The sequence below is a fragment of the Sinohyriopsis cumingii genome, chromosome 16 (assembly GCF_028554795.1).
Source record: "Sinohyriopsis cumingii isolate HCF-2022 chromosome 16, ASM2855479v2, whole genome shotgun sequence".
Taxonomy (NCBI): Eukaryota; Metazoa; Mollusca; class Bivalvia; order Unionida; family Unionidae; genus Sinohyriopsis; species Sinohyriopsis cumingii.
Window position 1 is genome coordinate 2459709 of NC_142976.1, and position 14240 is coordinate 2473948.

At 39.9% G+C, this 14240-nt stretch overlaps 1 protein-coding gene and 1 pseudogene across 7 annotated transcripts in view; both read right to left on the bottom strand.

Moving 5' to 3' along the window:
• Nucleotides 1-14240, bottom strand: part of LOC149779818 (uncharacterized) — a 154279-nt gene that overhangs the window by 111929 nt on the left and 28110 nt on the right. The gene's annotated exons all lie outside the window — the stretch shown is intronic.
• Nucleotides 2217-4076, bottom strand: LOC149779821 (uncharacterized; annotated as a pseudogene).

A 14240-nucleotide genomic window follows, 5' to 3' on the forward strand; every position in this document is an offset into this window, starting at 1 on the left:
ACTTGGCAATAAATATCAACATTCGTCCACATGTTTAAGAGTTATTGATATACTTGCTTTGTTGTCTTGATCGTGATAGACTCCAAATCTGACACTAGCAAATGAACGCATTTTTTATGTTATGTTCCTTTGACATACATTTCAGTTAGTTGCAATGCGATGGTGGCTGAGGAATGCCGAAGTAGGTTTTAACAAGGTCGTTTTATTTTAACGAAAGGAAAGTATCTAATGATTTTGTCAAACTTTTCCATTTTGATCCTCAGAGTCGTAATAAAAATTACATTTGTTTGTTATACTGAAACAATAAATAGTGTACTTGTGCTTCAGCTGAAAGAATGAACTACAGTAGATAGTACTGGAACCAGCGTGGAATCAAATGAAATGAATAACAGATCAAATTGACTCAAAACATTCCTTCCTTGATCACGTGACTATTTGCGGGGGGGGGGGGGGCTTCAAAGTGCGTGACCACATTGTAACCAGCGATTGTATAAACAATGTATGTTTTTGCTACTCGCTGACAATGGTTTTAGTAAATAAATACATTGGGATAAAATCGCATACATTTTTGACATGACATATGCTTCAATAACTCAAGTGTCATTAATTCTCTTTGTTCTTTTACAAATATATATAACAAAGTTTGTGGATGGCTGTACAAATACAGTTGATGATTTAATTTTGGATAGCACAGGGATTCATTTTCGAATGATTAACAACGTCAAGTATCGGTTTATTTGCAGACATAACAGTTGTGAAATATGATATAAAAAATAGCTGATTTTTGTTAGTTTACTTTTTAAACAGTTTACTATATAAAACTTGAGATATCAGTTTGTATTTTTGTACTGTTTATATTAAATTGGCGACAAAGTAAGCATAGACGAGTAGAGATACCTGACATCATAAAGACTTGTTGTTTTACCATAAATCGGGGGTAGAGGAGTACTAACAAATACCATCCTCTATAATAATGGGAACCAAATACAAGTCTAATTCAATATTTTATTTCAAACATTTTTGAATATAAAGTAGGGAATGCATGTATATGGTATGATGACAGCTTAAAATAAAACTGCTGAATTTAATTATACGGAAAACTCATTGTTTTGGACATATTCACTTGGAATGAAGGTGTCTGGATCAACAAGGTTACACGAATTTTTAAAGCATTTCGTACACGAGCGTGATAAAGTTATAACTTTAACGTTTGAGTAGAATTCTGATAATCAGAGATTGATACATGTACATTGACACACCGCCAAATTTGCGTAGGGAAGTTGTGCTATCATAGTGATTTTATTTTCATGCACGATTCCTCGAATTTTATTATTTTTTAACAGATTCTTTCAGGATTGTCAATATCAAGTTTAATATTAATTTTACGCTTTGCTTCCCAATTTTGATTTCAAAATTTGGATCGCCGATTTCTGGATTAGCGGAGCAAATTAACGTTTAGGAATTCGTTTCCGTTGAATTGTGCCCGAATAACAAGGTTTCCAGATAAATGGAGTCTAGAAAACTAACTTCCTTGGCATTTGCATTGCTGAACACAAAGATCAACTGATCAAATCAAAAGCAATACATCTTAAGAAAAAACGGTTTATATAGAAATAAACCTGACCTTTAGGAAATAAATCTTTTATAAATGACGTCATTCGCATATATAGCTAATACCCTGCCTCTTTCGCGGTTACATACACAATGGCTTATGTGTTATTGCAACTAATTGGAATGCTTGTAGAGTTATGACTCACGAATACGAACACGTGCACATTATTTCGCGCTGAAACAATTTAATAGTTACCAAAATAGTATGCCACTGTTAACAATGTACATTCTGCGAATGCTGCGTTTCAAGGAAGTATTGCTCTCTTTAGGGTTTCACACATGTGAAAAATACAATTTTTTTAAAGTTTATGCTCCACTCGATATAAGCAACAAGCGTGTTCGGGTTTGAAACCTAACAATGAATCAAGCTGGGTATGCTAGGCTATAGTAGCGCATCCAGGACTCTTTACTCCACTTGCTTTGGCGGTATATAAATTATTCGAACTGCTATACAGTAAAAAGTCAAATGTTGACTAAATTAGACTTGTTACTCTCTCTTTCTTATAAGTATTCACGCATATTCCTTTAAAGAGGCACCACAAAATTAAATATGGCCTCGAAATCTTCCTTAGAAACAAGAACGCGATGACAAAATACATTTTATGTTAATTATTTATAACGATAGTTCTGGCTCTATCTAATCGTTTTGACAGTTCCTTGAGTTTGGGAATGAATTTGCCAGGATGTCTTGGATTTATATTGTGCTTAAAATATGGAAAAGCTCTGTGCTGCCTGCCAGTCATAACAGTTAAAAGATTCTCCCCCACAAGAAAGCGAACCATCTTCTCAACATTGCCGTCCCTCTTCGGACTCCTCCTTCGGTGCCTGAAAATCTCATTTTCTACCAACTTATCCTCAAAAGGCACACCAAGCGATTCTCCCAAAGGACCTACAATCTGACTGCACCTACTAATTGTATTTTCAGTGTATCGACCTTTAGCTCCTTGCAATTGATCCTTAAATAGCCTGTTCAGGACTTCATTCATGAGGTCCATGGGAAGGTTTCTGCCAATACCCCCTCCATAGCTGACTGTCCTATTCCATGTAATTTCATGCCGTAGTTTTTCAGGTAACCAGCCATTTGTGGCAGCAATCAGGCGATGTGCGAGAATCAAGTATTTGGGGTGTCTCTTTGCGAAAATATGTATTATATTCAGGTGCCAGCAGGACAGCATGGCGTCGCCATCCACTTCTCGCACAGCATTGCGTCTGCAAAGAAGATTAAGACCACTCCATAACATCCCCAGTGAGTAATTGTAAACGTGGTCGTCCTCCGGTAAATGATCTTCCTCTTTCTTTGACATCATTTTCCCTTTTTTTCTGCCTGCTTTGCTCGTATGTTGAGTCTTGCTCTTTGGATTCTTTCCTTTGCAATACGTGCAGTGCCATTTCCCTTTTGGCACTTCGTCAACAGTCATTCCGAGACAAACAAGATGATACCATTCTTTAATTAAACATTTTTTCAGCATTACATCCTATCATGGGCTCATCAGTACCACGATCGGTATGGCATGAACAGTAATTGTAATGTTGGGTTGGTCGTTGAATCTTCTGTCTACAGTCTTCACTACAATACCATTCTGTGGGTATATTATCCCTATCAACGTTCACACACGAGTAATGAAACCATTCTCCATTCAGACAGTTTCCTCTTAGTTCATATCCAATAAAGTCATCGTCTTTCTCTTCATCACAGCAAAATCCTACTGAAGCAAGTGCCTCTGTGTCCAATGTATGCCAAGCATTGCGTACTATGTGATCGCTGACCTTTTGTAAGTAACGTTTCCATTCATCAAAATCTGCATCTTCGATTGAAAAAGGGGCTTCTGGAGGTCGACTGTATTTGTCCTGCATATTCAGCTGATCTGTGGAGTAAAACCAACCCTTCCGTTACAAGGCACATCAGTTCCCAGGCATGGGCAAAGTTGTCACTTATATCAGAATTAACTTGGTGGAAATTAAAAACATTTTTTTAAATGAGCATGGATCCCTCTGTGTATTGCGCTTGAGCCCGTGAAAAATTCGTCATAGTGATCTTGCAAAAGCAGCATTTCTTTGTGAAACTCTTGTGGTGAAGGTTCCAATCATTCTAAGCGCTCCCATGGATTCAATCCATTTGTTCGTGCCCGTTGTACGTCATTGCCACGCTCACAACTTAGACCATCGCCATAAACTATTGTTGTGTATGGCTGGCCATCTACAGAAGGTACATATTTTTGTAAATGTTCATAAATGGCTATTGCACCCTCGGTAGATGATGGTTCTTCTTGAAACGCATCAAGATTTATCATGACAATTCGCTCACTTGATTCCTTTGAATGTTCATGTAGCAAATGTGGTATAGAGCAATCACGGAAGAACTGACTGAACCAGTCAAGATGGCGAGTGATGATTCTCTCAACCAATACAATCATTCGTTGTCGTAATTCATGGAAGTCTTCCTCCTTGGACAGGAAAGATCGCATGTCCAAATCTGAGGCTTTAGTTCTTAATTTCTAATCGAGATGAGTCGCAGGGACACGGTTTACAGCTATATATGCAAACATCATATTAATGTAAGTGTTGGATGTATCTGGCGTTGAATGGCGTGTTGATACCTTTTTCCCTACGTTGTCCCAGCATGCTGTAAATCAAGGATGTAGTTCATTGTTCCATACAATTGATGCACTTTCTTTATCTTCCTGCAGATGGTCTTCCTCTTCAATTTTATCTTCTGCTCCATCAATAACATCTTCTTCATTGTCCGTTAGATCTAATCGTTCGAAATCATCATCTTCCCCGTATTCCTCTTCTTCTATCTCCTTCTCTTCTACCTCTTCCCCCTCCTGTTCCACTTCGTAATCCACTGTGTCCCAATGACGTAATGGGAATCTCCATTCTATACTGGAACCCGCATGTACTTTACATAGATCAAACGGAATCGTAGGAGAATTCTATGTAGTAAACTTGTTCCTTGCTGATTAATCTCTCACATATGGAATTTCAAGTCAAAGCACCCTGATACATGCATGAAGAAGTCATTTAATGACATTTCACTCTTTCGCTTTATTAGTATCCATCAGGCCCAACATTTAGTCGATGTTATTTACTTTTAGAAGCGTAGTCTCTTGAAATGGGTCTTGTTTTCTGTATGTGCCGTTTTGGCAAAAGCTGTCTGAATGTTTTAACGCCAAATGCGCTATATGTAACATCTTACATTTTGTGTTGCCAATTTTCCCCACATTTCATTCTTTCTTATCATATTATATTTCTATTGGAATTATTATTTATTGCCATATTTACCATGTCACTCGTGCTGTTCAAACTACTTATAGGAAGGATTACTGTCTCATCGTGTTTTAAAACGTTGCTGGACATTAGCATTTCTTTGAAAGCTTTTGCAACCTACGTCAGTTAAGCTGCGCCCAAAACACTAAAAAAGAGCTACAATGAGTGTGTGTGTGTGTGTGTGTGTGTGTGTGATCTGGATTTTTAACGTAGCTTTAACAATTTTTCAGTCATATCGCTACGATATCTGCAGTGTGGCAGTTTATAGTGATGTCTAGCACTGGGGATTCAAGCCGCAGACATGTAGCATGATGTCCCACCCAGTCACATTATTCTGACACCAGGCCGACCGGTCCTAGCACTAACCTCTTAGCTGTTAGTACCATTTTTGTAAGTCTTTGGTATGACTCGGCCGGGGATCTAACCAACGACCTCCCGCATCCGAGTGGACGCTCTAACCACTAGGCCACCGGAGCGGTAAGAGCTACAATGAATCGTCTTGCTATTCCTGCAAGTCCGAAACAAATAGGTACAAAACCCTGCTCACGTCAAGCCAGGGCCGGATCAGGTCATTTGTAAGGGGGTGGTCCAAACTTTCAAACAGGTCATGACTTAACCCGAAAGGGCACCAAAGCAAAAGTCTTTGTCTATTTAATCAGAGTGTGCATAATACCCAATAAACGTGCACAAGAATAAAGTCATAGTCAAAATTTCAAGTTACAATTGACTGTACGTTTATGTGTACACTTTTGTTTGGGGTTTATTTTCAGTCTGGAGAATCCGGTAACCCTGGAAACTCACCTAACAACCCCCACGCACACACCACCACCACAGTTTTAGCCCTGTAAAGCAGCTGCCATAGCAACCTCGAGCCAGCAAAAAGAAAACTTATATAACGTGCAATGTTTGATGTCTTGAAATAAATGATTCTTAATTGCATTCTTCTTTATCAATCTGAAAATAATGTCATTATTTTTGCAGCTTAAGACCGTGTGCAATGCAGTGGTTGTGCTGCTGATATTTTCAGACCCACAACGCACCTTTTAAAGCTATGAAACAGCTAAAACTTGAGTTTTTGGTGTTATCTGCTGACATTATGGCATGAATTTAGGTTTTGTCTTTACTGATCTTCATCGCATTGATTTTCTTGACTTTAACTGTTGTTGTTTTAAACACATTTTTGGTTACTGTGCATATCATGCCGAGAAACTGCCGTCCCCAACGACACATTGACACAGCCGCATCAAATGAATTATGATTCCGACTCCCCTCAAACTCAGGGATCGAGACTCTCTTTTTTGGTTTGCTTTTCGACCTTGAAACGTAGAATTAGTCCACTATACGCTAATAGGCCTACTAGTACTTCTTGGATTATGTTTTCAATTACTTAATTATTTGTTTCTGGTACTATTCTTTGTACTATCAAACAGACATTTGAAAACTGGCTTGATGAAACTATCATGTCCTGATGATACCACAATGATATACTCCAAAATGTCTTTTAGTGAATTCTCAATAATCCAAAGTAGTGATTAAGTCCAAAAAGCACTTTGTCATTCCAATGGATAATTTGAATAAATAATACCTCTCAAATTATATCTGAAACAACTGCGCATTGTGATCATAAATTACCAAAACCAGATATGAAACAGAAGTAAACGAATTTGGTGACGAATGTTATGTATATTTCATTTATTTGTATCTGATTTAATATATATTTATTTTTTCAATTTATTTGTTTGTCAGTTTTTAAAAAGAAATGTTTTTTATTACATGATATTGTAACAAAAATTTATTCACTAGAGATGATACGTTTTTCAGAAAATAATTTGACCATGACTGTTAGTTTATAAACACCAGGTGTTGATCTAAATCCTGACCATGTTTAAAAAATTTGTAGCATCCACGCAAACAAGTTCTATTTTATTTTAAAATGATTGGTTGATGTCGCGGTCATGATGGGACTTCGTCTTTAAGATGTAAACAATTTGTTTTATTTTTTTTATTTCTTAGAATAAAATGATTGGTTTTCGTCAGGGTCACACTGGGTAGACGTGATCCTTAACAAGTACTTATTTTCTATAACCTTCGAGAAGATGATCACGTGACCCTTTGTTTACGTTTTACAAGACCATATAACCTCTGTTTTGGAGAACTATTCTGAGCTGCAGCTGCGCCTTTTCTTACACTGGAAGTTGTTTGTTGTGCTGTTTGGAGTTATTTCAAATTACGTGAATTCAAAAGGATTAATTTTATTATTTTTTGGGGGGGGAAAATACGTGTGCTCATGTGAAATTGATGAACAATGACAGTGTTTTATATAAACATTTATTCAGCTATCAGAAACTGGAGTGATAATTCTTGTTTCTACAAGGAACTGTAGACTTCAACAATGCAGATTGCAGCATACGTCATCGTCTTCCATCTTGGGTTCTTCGTCGGGATTCGAACGTGAAATCAGAAGAACATTTTGTTATTAGGACTGCTAAAATTTTATTCTTGGATTATTCTTGGATTATTTTTGGATTTGATTCTATAAACCATAAGTTCAAATTTTTTCATTTTGCAGACTTTTTCCAGGGAAATAAATTATTGTATTTTTTAAAGCTTTTTGTTTTCACTCTTTCTTGTGTTACTGTTTATTCGAGCCTAAACACGTGACATAAGACGAAGTCTTGTATATGCTAATATTCGCTAGACCTAAGACGCAATCGATTGTTATGGAACACCCAAATTTCCGATGGAAAATTCCACCAAATTGTCTGTAAGTTTGATTCCAGAACATTCTAAGTTCGTAATGAAGGTAAGACCTTGAACTAAAATCGTAGCAACTATCTTTAAATAATGACAAAATCAAGTAGACAAAACTCTACGCTCAATCACAAACAAAACTCAAGCATACACTATTAATTAAATATGCATAATACGCACGCACAACTTTTGAATGGTGGTGTTTGACGTTCATTTTGTTTAAAATTTGAGTAGTGACGCTTTCAAGTCATCAAGGCATGTCTGAAATGGGCCTTTGCTTTCTGCCCACAGTGAGACAGAACTAACAGGTACAAAACGTCTTATCTACTGATGTTAAAACACACCATACTAGAAGCAATTAGTTATGCCCTTTCAAAATCGACCATAAAATGTTTCTCTGTCTGTCTGTCTCTCAATTTGTTGGGTTTGGCATAAATATGCTGTGTCAAGTTTCATGTGCTACGAAATGAAGTTGACGTGAACTTAGCTGTTTTCACACAATCAAGCTTGAATAGAAAAACATCGCAATATCGGTTTCTGCTTTCTCATATGCAAAATTCCATGAATCAGAAATGGAACTGACATCATGCTTTGCCGTTTCCAAAATACAAAAACCCACAACGTTTCAATAACATCTTAGCTTTGCTATTTTCAACCCGAATAGCAAACAATATCATAGCTTTGCAAGAAGATCAGACCTTCACCCAAACATTATGTTATAATTTAATATTATTATAAATCCCCAACATCATATTTTTATTCATCACACAATAAAAAACTAGAAGAAAGCAAAACGACACAGACTGAATCAATCAATGTACGAAAAGTAGGCTGGACAAATTTTAAGCAAAACAAAAAACACACAAACGACTCCCCAAATTAAAACAACGAAATCTGGTTAACATACCAATGATCATTTGTTTCTAACTACATTTGGTTCCACTAACTTGGTAAAACAGCATTACAAAAATTTTAACACCTCTACTTGGCATTTATACAGTCCAGATTCTGAGTTCGTCTGAAACTATATCCATTATAACAATCTCATCAAGCAACCACATTTTTTACTCAAAGCATGGAATATAGGATAGTAGTAAAGGGGGCCACTATAGCATCAATGGAAATTAGCATTACAAGACCCCCTGGGCCACTATAGCCTCAATGGAAATTTAACATGGAGAAAAACCCTGGGCCACTATAGCCTCAAGGGAAATTTAACATGGAGAAAAGTCTTGGGCCACTCTAGCCTCAAGGGGATTGAACATGGGGAAAAAAGCATGGGCAACTCTAGCGACAAGGGAAATTGACCATGGGGAATTGTAACAGGGTCCAGACCTGATGGGTCTATGGAAATGGAACAGGGGGAGAGGGACATAACACACACACACACACACACACACACACACACACACACACACACACAACGTACGCGCGAAGATACACACACACACATATAAAATAATAATTCGGGGTTAGGCAATTGAAAGTCAATCTCTTTTTGAGAAATAGGAGTGGCCCTGAAAAGGGCCTTTGGATTTATGTTAATATGCCCTTAACATAAAGGGCATCTGTGGCATCTTCTTGTCCTCAAGCTGCGTCTTACAGCAGGGCCATACATCAGAGTCCTCTTGAGGCAACCTTGTCTCTCTATGTAGACTCTTCGTATCCACAGACTGCTGGTGGTCCTGTGGACAACGGTCCACTTGGATCGGACATACATGAGCATGTCCGTCCTGAACATCATTGAAGACACGAGGGTGGAAGATTCAACGTCAGTCCACATCTTGCGGCTACGAGAATAGGTGAGTGAGTGATTGCATTGAACTGCGCTTATTTATAGGAAGAGGAAGGATTGAAACGGATTGAGTTCGTTGACCAATCCAAACACGCGTGACGAAATTCAGTCAGTCCGCATCCAATCGGAAGAGAGCAGTCTGTGACGTCACGTGGCCTATATACATTCGCTAGCGCCTGTGCGCTGTCAATCTATGCGACAGTGATTCAACATGACGGAAACTCAGAAAACGATCCATGGGGGTGCACCGACGGTGGATACTACCCAAGGGAACCCGGACTTACTTTCAGAAGCCGTAAACTGGGATTTTGTGGATTTTCTGACCTCGCAAGAATTTGTTCCAGAACCTTCGTTACCATCTTTACCGCACGTGGAGAATTTTCGACAGAGACAGAAAGAAGAATTGGAGAAATTTATACAGAGACAAAAGGAAGCAGAACAAGCTTTTCTCTACAGCAACAGCAGCAAGAAGAAGAGGTTAGAAGAAAAAAAAAACAGCAAGAAGAAGAAGAAGCAGCAAAGAAACAAGAGGGTGAAAGTCAAACGGTCACGGTACTGTTGGACATTTTAGCGGAGTTAAGAAGTCTGAAACAAATGTATCAGACTTCTTTATCACGACCGAAGAGAATACGACCTTCCCGAGCTAAACACGCCAACCCTGAGACTAAGCCTACCTTACCACCCTTAGTGATTTCAACCCAATCATCATCATCAAAAGTAGGCCTCGGACGTGGCAAAGGCTTAAGACAGTTAAAGTTGATTACTTAAACTCACCCCTACACCAAGAAAATAACGGCCCTTTTCAGGGCCACCCACTTCTCTCGAAAAGAGATACCATTTCAATTGCCAATAACTCAAAATAACAACCCATTTTACCCCTATAGTACGTGTCTGTGTATGAGTGCGTGAGTGTAGGTTCTTATTTTAAAATCATAACCCAAAGTCACTTACCTTTTATCATTAATGTATTCTGTTATCCATAGTTACAATTCAATTCACAACATAAACACTCTTATAAAAGTTCATTCACTTCTTTTGTGTCATTATTTACTCTCTCTGTTTTTTAGATTTCTTCACAATCTTTTCCTCTTCTTCCTCCTCACTTTCTTCCCTTCTTCTTTTCTTCTCCTGTTTCTTTTTCTTCACCTGTCTGCTTTCTTCCTCTTCTTCTTCCTCTTCTTTCTCTGAAGAATCCCTCTCTTCTTCTGACTCCTCTTGTTTCTTTTTGGGGCAATCTAGAGACCAATGTCCTTTTTCTTTACAATAATAACAGGTATCTTGACTTTTGTCTCTTTTAACCCCTGTTTTTCTTTTTTGACGGTCTGGACACTCTGAAGACCAATGCCCTTTCTTTTGACAGATATAGCAAGTATCTTCACTTTTATCTCGAAAGGAAGGAGAGTAGTCCGAAGGCTGGTCTGAAGAGAATTTTCTAATGACCCCTCGCAACGCTCTGATGAAACGTTCCATCTGGCTAGTCTCTTCCATCGTTGTGATCAGGTAGAGAGAGAAATGAATAGTGAAAGGACAAGACACGTACACTTTTATATACGCTGGTCTGCCAGGACTATAAAGTAGCTCCTGGTGTTTAAACTTGAGTCATTTGACTTTTTGCTTTCAAGATGAAACGATCTAATTCATTTGAGTAGAAAGAAGAAGAAGAAAGTAAGAGGCAGAAACGTGATCTATCGCCTCGTACCAGAGCTGAAGTCTTGGCACAAATTCATGCCAGTGATTTTGAAGACGACATGAGTGAACCAGAATCCAAGCCCTCTCAACCAAGTTCACCGCCCTTAGTTAACCCTGACAAATACTATTCCATTCGAGAGACAGAAAAGCGCTCCTCTAGAAAATTTAGAACCACGGCTTACACCTGCACGGTGAAGTTTAAAGATTTCAAGTCCGAAGTACCCTTAGAGAAAGCAGAAGGGTTCATCACCGAGATGTGGGATTCTTTACTCACCGCACTCAAGCGACAATGTCAACCCAAAGAAGACGATCGCTTGACACTATCCATACAACACGATGGTTTCAAGTCCCCTGTTTGGATCGAGTTTAGCAGACCCACAGAACTGACCCCTTCCAAAGTCATGGACAAGATACAACGGGTGCAACAATCCAATGACCAGTCTGACATCACCGATGGAAAAGCCACACTGAAAATCGCTCACGTCTCTCTTCCTCAAGGGACTGGACGCAAAAAAGATGTTATTGGTGAACGATCTTCGCAGCATTAAGCGTAGCCTCGTCCAAATTTACAACCCTCATGACCAGATGTGTTTAGCCCGGGCTATCGTGGTGGGACGAACCTATGCCAACAAGAACGACACGGCAGAATGGAAAAGAGCCTGGAAAACTATTCGACAATCGGACCGAGCCAAACAACGAAACGAAGCAGGACTCCTGTTACAACAAGCGGGCCTGTCCAAAGACACACCCTGTGGCATTCCTGAAATGCAAACATTGCAAGATGTCCTAGCTCCACGCTACACCTTGAAAGTGCACCCTCAAGAAGTGCGCGGACCTCTGTTGTTTCGAGGCCAAGATTTTAAGGATGGAAAATACATTCACCTTTATCATCACGATGACCATTTCGATACCATTACCAATATCACTGGATTCCTGGGATACAGATATTACAGTGAGAAATGTGACCGTGGTTATAATAATCGAGAGCAACACAAACATTGCTGATGGAAATGCTCAGGATGCTTGGCCTCTCCACCCTGTCTGAGCGAAGGATCAGTGCCTTGTTCAACTTGTCTGCGCACGTTTGTCAGCCCTACCTGTTACCAACAACATTTGAAGACGCAAGGTTCACAGCAGAAATGTGCTTGTCAACTGCTGATATTGTGCCCTACGTGTGGACAAGGCATACGTACCAATAATGCCAAGGCACACGTATGTTCAGGAAAGAAAAAATTGTCACATTTGTCACCACATCGTGGACTTGGAACATCAATGCTACGTGCAAAAATACCAACCAGAGAAAGAGGATGGTCACAAAAATGAAAAAGGTAATTTCATCTTTTTCGATTTCGAATGCATGCAAGAGACTGGCATTCACATTCCTAATTTCTGTGTGGCTCATCGAGCGTGCGACAAGTGCATTCAAGAACCTATTTTCAGTCATTGCCCTCACTGCAGCAAGATTCCTGGAGGGCGTGAAAAAATCTTTCGGGGACCGAACACGCTAGCCGATTTTGCCCAATGGGTCTTAGACCCCATCGACAAGACGTGGAGCCAAGAGGACATCGAACGTTACGGAGATTGTCATCGTCATGCCACGGTGATGGCTCACAATTTCTCCGGATACGATGGACAGTTTCTTTTGAGGTATTATACGGAACAAGGCACCGAACGACCTAAAGTGACTTTGAACGGAGCCAAAATCATTTCCATGCAAGTGGGACAAGTACAGTTTAAAGATTCCATGAGTTACTTGGCCATGCCTTTGAGTCGAATGCCCAATACGTTTGGAATGACAGAAATGGCTAAAGGGTATTTTCCACACTTTTTAAATACGGAAGCCAATCAACACGCCGTTCTACCCCATTTGCCTGAGGCTAAACATTACGACCCCGACAACATGGGTACCGAACAACGAGAAGCTTTCTACGCTTGGTACCAGGCTCACGCCTCGGACCCATTCGACTTTCAGGAAGAAATGCTAAAGTATTGTCGTTCCGACGTGGACATTTTACGACGTTGCTGTGGAAAATTTCGAGAACTGTTGATGGAACACGGAGGGGTCGATCCTTTGAAAGAAGCTTGCACCATTGCCAAAGCGTGTACAGAGGAAGGACCAATGCCACCTGTTTGATGTACCAAGCCGACGAAGAGAAAGGAGAAGAAATGAAATACTTGGACGTGTGTTCGCTGTATCCCTACGTGTGCAAATATTGTCGCTTTCCTGCAGGGCACCCACAATTGTTCACGGAACACATCGACCTGAAAAACATTCGACAATACGAAGGCTTGATCAAGTGCAAAGTTTTGCCTCCCACGGACTTGTACCATCCCGTCTTACCTCACCATTGTCAAGGCAAACTGATGTTTCCTTTGTGCCGAACTTGTGCCGAAACGTGCAACCAAGACCAGCCTTGTCAGCACACCCAGGAAGAACGGGCCTTGACGGGAACCTGGGTCAGCGTAGAATTGTTCAAAGCTCTGGACATGGGATACCAACTGTTAGAAGTGTACGAAATTTGTCACTTTCCCAAGACACAACAATACCACAAGGGTGACCCCACGCAGAAAGGGATTTTCGCAGACTACGTGGATGCTTTTTTGAAACTGAAACAAGAAGCCAGTGGCTATCCGTCCTGGTGTCACACTCCCGAAGACCAAAAGACATTCAAAGAGAAATACTATGCACAAGAAGGCATCTCTTTAGACCACATCGAGAAAAACGAAGGCAGGCGATCGTTTGCCAAAGTGATGCTAAATTGTTTGTGGGGCAAAATGGCACAACGTCCGTGTTTACCCAAGACGGAGTATTTGACTGAACCTTCCCGCTACTTTCAGATGATTCACGACAAAACCAAATACATGAAACACGTGGACGTCGTTCGCGAGGATTTGATCTTGGTCAATTACGAAGAAGATCTGGACTTTGTACAAGACGACCCTTTTGGAAATGTTATCATTGCGGCTTACGTGACAGCTCATGCTCGCTTAAAACTGTACGAAGCTTTAGAACTGTTAGGGGAACACGTCCTGTACTTTGACACGGACAGTTGCATTTACATCCATCACCCGAGTCAACAGCACCCTGACATCGAAGGAGACCGTTTAGGAGCCTGGACAGACGAGC